The 6,435-nt window shown below is 37.2% G+C and overlaps 1 long non-coding RNA gene across 1 annotated transcript; it reads right to left on the minus strand.

Moving 5' to 3' along the window:
• Positions 1-867: 867 nt before the first annotated feature.
• On the minus strand, positions 868-5,176 carry LOC106038902 (uncharacterized). The gene is made up of 3 exons (XR_001208889.3): positions 4,648-5,176; positions 3,820-3,915; positions 868-1,140 (listed from the first exon to the last, which is right to left on the minus strand). It is a non-coding gene; the product is annotated as an uncharacterized lncRNA (long non-coding RNA).
• Positions 5,177-6,435: the final 1,259 nt, after the last annotated feature.

Raw genomic sequence — 6,435 nt, forward strand, 5'->3', positions numbered from 1 at the left:
AGGAAAAACGGCACCAGAGCTACCAGGCAGATAACAAAAAGGCAAGTGAGAATACAGCAAGCATTGCAATTTAGCTGGCTGGGCTGGTTTCAAAAACAAAAAACATAGGTGAAAGGAGTATCTTTTCATCACTGCATGTGATGCACTGCAGCTCTTCAGGCTGTTCTTATAATGGTGGTTGTTACTTTGCTTCAAGCATGTCTCCAGGTAACAAAGGAGGAGCTGCTCATAAATACAACTAGCAAACCAGGAAGATGTTCAGCATTTCTCTTGGCCAGGACAATGTTTCTACAGCTGGTCCAGGAGATAGGGGAAAAAAGGAAGTGGTCTGGGAGTCCCTGAGAGTGCCTATTTCTTTTCAAATGTATATGCTAAAAAAAAGGCCTGGACTAGCTAGCTAGCTTTTTGTTTGTTTGTTTGTTTCTTTTACAGTGTTGTAAAATGTCTATGCATATCTCTGAAATACCTAGATAAACCAAGTTGAACCTTTTACCTCAAGAAAACTCAGCCTCAGGTTTGGAGTACACTATTGTATCTGTTCTATTGATTTATTGATTTATTTTTAATTTAATATACATGCTTATTTTGCAACATGTGATGTTTAATGCATACAATAATGAAAGTTTGTGAACAGAGGGTAGGAAAAGTCAAAAAAAAAAAAGTCAGTGAGACTGAGACCTTTCTCCAAGAAAATTGAATAGTATAACCAGGTTTCATAATAGCAAGCCAACTATGACTGTGAGCAAAGTTTTTCCGTAACATTATATTTGTTAGCTCATATGGTTCCTGACTGCAGAGAGGAATCCCCTTCTCAGATGATCATCCAGGACTAGAAAGAGATATCAGTGAGACTTTTTACATTTGCTCTGTTGATGTTGTACTTGGCACCAGTAACATCACTTCAAAGCAAAGTTCATTTCCTCCTGAGAGCACAAACACATGCCCCACCATAAGTTCAAATGCATTTCAGCCAGTGCTCCTCAGGACATGGAGACCAAGGCTTTAGGGAGGCCCTTTGCCTTTGTTTAGAAGACACTGTCATAACAAACACGTGCATCCAGAGATTCTTCTCTTGAAGAACTATGAATCTCTAGGTACAGTTCAAGAGCTGAGAAGCAATCCAGTAGGTTGGAAGTGACACTGCACAGTGGATAAAAGAATCAGAATAAAGTGCTCAGTAATGTTCACACCGTAGTACAATACAGAACAACTGGTTAAAGATTCCAAATAATTTTGTTTCAAAATAGGTAGCGTATGAACGCTGCACTGAACTTCAGGGCAAACTAACCACATTAGTGAACACATCAGTGAAGCCTATACTGTCTATGTACCTTACGTTATGAACATAACTGTATCTCCTTTTCAAGAAGAGACCTGAAGGCAGCTGAAAAACATGGAGAAACATGAAAACATGGAGATAAACATCAAGGTGATATATGATTACCTGGTGTAAAGGCTAGATCTTTAACTAGAGTTGAGTCAGCCAAGCTCTAGTAGACTAGCCTAAAGAATTTAGCCTTCTGGCTCCCAAAATAAAAGATTGCAATATGAAGCCACAGTGTTGTCATAGGCCTGGAAAAAAATATGAAAGAAATCTGTTGTTGGACTTGGGCCACGGAGTATTATCGTAAGCCCAGCAGCACTGTTGGCAAGAAGGTCTAAGGCCTGGAAAGAAGGACCAGCCGGAGAAATATTTAAAAGCCTGTCTACTCACCACACAAAGACTTCATGTTACTATGAACTGATCTCAAACAAACTACAATGTTTAAGCTGCAAATTGCATTGGATCAAGCTGCTCTGCATGCTGGTACAAAAGTAAAACTAGACTTGGAATGCTGACCCAACACATTTTCACAGACTTAAATATTTTAGGTTGTAATAAGGTAGAAGCTTCAGTTACAGATCTTTTAGTTAAAGATTTTTCTCATCAATACTTCAGGTGCCAGCGCTAACATAGACTGCTCCATGTTCAGCCAGCATGCTACAGGATTTTATACCAAGTTAATTTCTATTTGCTTCCAAAGTAAACCAAGAACTCAGATTAAAAAAAAAAAAATCAGAACTTGCAATTGTTGAATAGGATTAAAAAAGATCTTAGTCATGACTAACAGTGTTTTCCAAGTTATTTCTGGGTTCAGGCTTCAGTCCTGACTTTCAGTCAGGAAAAAGAGTTGTCATGCAGAGTAGTGTAATTTGGATAAGTTCCTTGTACAATCCTGTTCAAGGAGATTGCACATTTTCGTAGGTGAAGGTTTGTCTTTAAATGCAATAAAAATCTTTAACTAGACAAGTATCATACATATTCAGAAGCCTCAGTTTGAACATTACATGTAATTGACGTTGCAGAAATCTGTTTCCACTGGCATGACATCAGAGATTGTCAGGTTGGGAAATCAAGGGGATGAGCTTCATAGTTGCCAACTTGTACTGTTCAACTATATTGAAAATTTGTCTTAACAAATCCCAGTAACACCACCCCTTCTCCAATCCCATCATAATCTCTAGGAAGAGAAAGAAAGACTGCTGGCTCACATCTGCCTACTATCTAAGAACAGGCAGCTATTGCCTATGCTTTTTTCATTGTTTATAAACCTGTTTCTTGCATTCTTCTTTAGAGGCATCAGCTAGGGCACAAGATCACAGGAACAGGCATACTGCCAGTTGAAATAATTGTATGATCTCCAACCCTCTTCCACCAAGGGGAGAAAATTATGGGAACTTAGAGGTTCTTCTTTAAGAAGAACTTCAGCTTTGTGATACTCCTCCTCAGTGTTTTATATATTTCTGATGAAGGCAGCAACAGAGCAGTTCCATTAAACTAGTGAAACCTCAGAGAAGCTGAGCAGAGCTGGCTCTCATTTTCTGTAGTTTCCATGAGGAGCTTGTGATATCAAGACTGAGGTTGAAGATGCACGTACCAAACACAAAACACTGCATGTCAAAACCAAACTCTACCACTGTGTCTCATACCCTGTTATCTGGGCTCCACAGTCCACAAGTATAACCAGTTCAACTAGAAATAAAGGCTTTTGTTCCACTGTTAAACAATATCTGCAGAAATGACGTTAAGTGTTTAGGATCTGGCACCCTGCTCCCCAGCTCACTTCCACAAGGAGCCTAACCACAGCCTTCTCTTCATTTCTGTCTCCCACCAACATCTTGGCTCTGCATTCTTCCCATCCCAGTCTACTAACTCATCTGTCCCTTTTCCCTGCTTGACCCAGCTCTGCCCAGTCCCTCACTGAAGTGCAAAGAACTGGACAGTATTCTCTAACCCACCTGCTGCCCAGGGAAGCAGAGGGCAGGCAGAAGTGTGCCCCTATCACAGTGAGGAACAGGGTACCTCAGGGGAGACGCTCTACTACCCTCTGAGATCTACCCCTCCAAAGGGCTAGGAGAAAAAGGCATGTAAGTTAGTTTAACTGAGGGATATGGGAGATCAGGCATAGATTTAAATATATATATTTTTTCTAATATATATATATATTTTTTTCTCTCTCTATATATATATATTTTAGAAAGCATTGGTTTACTGCATAGCAGAAGCCAGATGTTATCACTTCTTACATCAACATCCATGTAGCCATCCTATAAATTCTCAAAATTTAAACAGTATTCCTCATACTACAGACATGGCTTACATACAAAAAGCATTGCAAATCAGTGTTTTAGAGCGAGTTCTTTCTGCAGAATTCAGCTAATACTGCCTGACCAGAAACAGTAGGAGGACAGAAAGTGTTCAAACCAGAAAACATTCAGCAGATGCCTGTTTGCAGTTTCTGCAATGAAATTCCAGGTCCACAGTAGGTATTCACTTACAGTGGCTTGAACTCTCAATTCCAAAATGAGCAGAAGAGGACTTAGTCACTTTGCCTTGCAGCCTGATCATGCAGTCACACTCACAGCACCAGGTTACTAAGCAGGATGAACAAGATCAGGCAAATAATTTATTGGAGACCATTTCAGCCACTGAGCTGAGACACAAGTAAGTAACCCTTGAAAATAACAATGATTTTTCTATACATCAAGTACAACTGATGAAAGAAGCCCAGCTACATTTAAGTTTGTGTTAAGTAATGTACTCTCTATATAATTATAGAATACTTGCTTGTAGCTGTCATATTACTCAAAAGTGCTTCTTTTAAGCATCTCCAAATCACTCAGGACAAATAGAAGGTTTTCTTGAAAGCTGCCAGAAGTCAGACTTCGTCTTTTACGTTACCTTAAAACGAATCTTTTAAAATGAAAAACTATAAGGTACAGTTCCATAGGTTACATAATAAGGATTCAAAGCTACCTACAGTAATTCCTGCACCTACAACATCATGCAGCTAAGCTTAGATGCAGCACAGCAGCATGAGACACAAGCATCACCAAGTAGGAGCACCAGACTTGAAAAATTCCTTGTTCAAGTGTTTACAAACATAGGAGGAAAAAAAAAATAATTAAAAAATTTAAAAAAATCTCCACAGACACAAAACCTGCTACTCCTTCTATCACAGAGTTAGGCATATCTCCAGTCCCAGACTACCATTGCTACTTTATCTAATAACCATTTGGATTGGCTGAATTCTCACAAAATCAACCAAAACCTCCAGGCAATCTGAAAGGAATAAGCCAAAACCTGAATGTACACTTGTACCCAACTGTAAGTAAGAATCAACTCAAAGGAGAATAGACACCATTCTTAGCTCCAGAGGCAACACCTTTGCTAAATCTAAAGATTTAGATCTAAAATCTTCCCTCACTTCCCATCTTAATATGATGTCAGCTGTTATTTAAGTCTTTCACCTGGGTCTTATCTCTGACAACTGATTCTTCACACCTGCATGCTGTTTCCCATGTTATTAAGAGGCTACCATTGACTACTTACTCAACAAGGGTAAAAGCATCAGAATGGGGCCAAAAGCAAACACGGAGTAACTGAGTACTTACTGCTCATCTTATTTACTAGTGCTTATTGTAATGATTTCTGTTACATATTCATGAGAAATTAGGAAGCAATAGCACACACAATTGTATACAACCAGTACATAAAGATGCCAAATGAAAACTTCTTTACTGAAGGAGAAAAAAAAAAAAAAAAGGAAAGAAAGAAAGAAACAGCAACAAAGACATCTGAAAAATCTTTGTCCTGGTTGGCACGCTATCAGTGCCAAATTTCAAAGCATAAAGAATTGCTTAAATTCCCAGCTGTTATAGCAGAAAAGCGTATGAGACAAGCAGAAGATTAATAAAAGTTAGAATAAAAGAACATAAAAGAGAAAATGCAAAGTCAGAATGTGGTATGTGCCAATAAGAACAGAATTAGAGTAATAATTTGGATAGGTTATAGGCCAGAGATAAAAGCCCGATAAATTCCCAGAAAACTAGATTACTGAGAAAGCTATTTGAAATTAAAAAGAAACATAAATCAAAACTGGGAGATGAATGACATTTGGATAATATTATTGGACTGATTAAATTAACTTTTATTTAGTAGAATAGTGTGGTAAGAAAAAGAGATATAATAACCATAAAATATTTCTACAGCTATAAACAAAACTATTGATGAGCCCAATGTGAATTTCTTCCTTCACTTGAGCTCTTTATTATCTCTACAATGCTTTTTTTTTTTTTTTTTTTTTAATTTCTGCTCAGAAAACAGTTCAGAAATTATTCCAGTTTTGATAGAAAACGCACTTATGCTTAGGTCAGCGTTGAAACTGTTTGCTTAAGAAAATTCAACTGAATATGGAATAAATTTACTTTAGAATTGCTCTGCATGAAACTCCAGTATATTCCCAGTCATATTTCTTAGCAGTCATGTTTTCAGAAAGTGTAGTTTTGAATGAATTGTTGAGAATATGAATGATCAACAAATTTGGCTTTAACAACCATAAATATTTGCATCCCCAACCATTTTCATTGATTTATATTAAAACTGTATCATGTGATTTACCAATTCAACCAATGCCAACCACATACTTCAGATTTTGAATATGAAATAACCATAACTGTTATTTGAACCTTCAGTAGACTATAAATTATTTAAAATTTTCTTTTAAAGAATAAGCATATTAAAACTAATTGTAGAACATTCAGATATAATTCACAGACAAAAAAAGCCTAATTTGACTTTATTATTTCTTTCCTCCAACTTGTTCTGTCAGCTTTGGATACCATGTAGAAGTAATAGTGATGAGATTTACAAAATTGTTTTCTTCCTGTACAAATCAGAATGATGTCAAAATGCTATAGCTTTCTATTCACTTTTAATCTAACTGTTGATATGATGGCAAAAAGTCAGAACAATACTAGCTCTTAATGACCTTGTGATATATAACCTACACATAACTTCAGTGATCTCTCAGTCCAGCATAGAGAGGATAATTATGTACATCACAGCCAGGGAGCAAGAACTGACCACACTTGATAGGCAGCCATATAAGTAAG

Source organism: Anser cygnoides, chromosome 2 (assembly GCF_040182565.1).
Source record: "Anser cygnoides isolate HZ-2024a breed goose chromosome 2, Taihu_goose_T2T_genome, whole genome shotgun sequence".
NCBI classification, from domain to species: domain Eukaryota; kingdom Metazoa; phylum Chordata; class Aves; order Anseriformes; family Anatidae; genus Anser; species Anser cygnoides.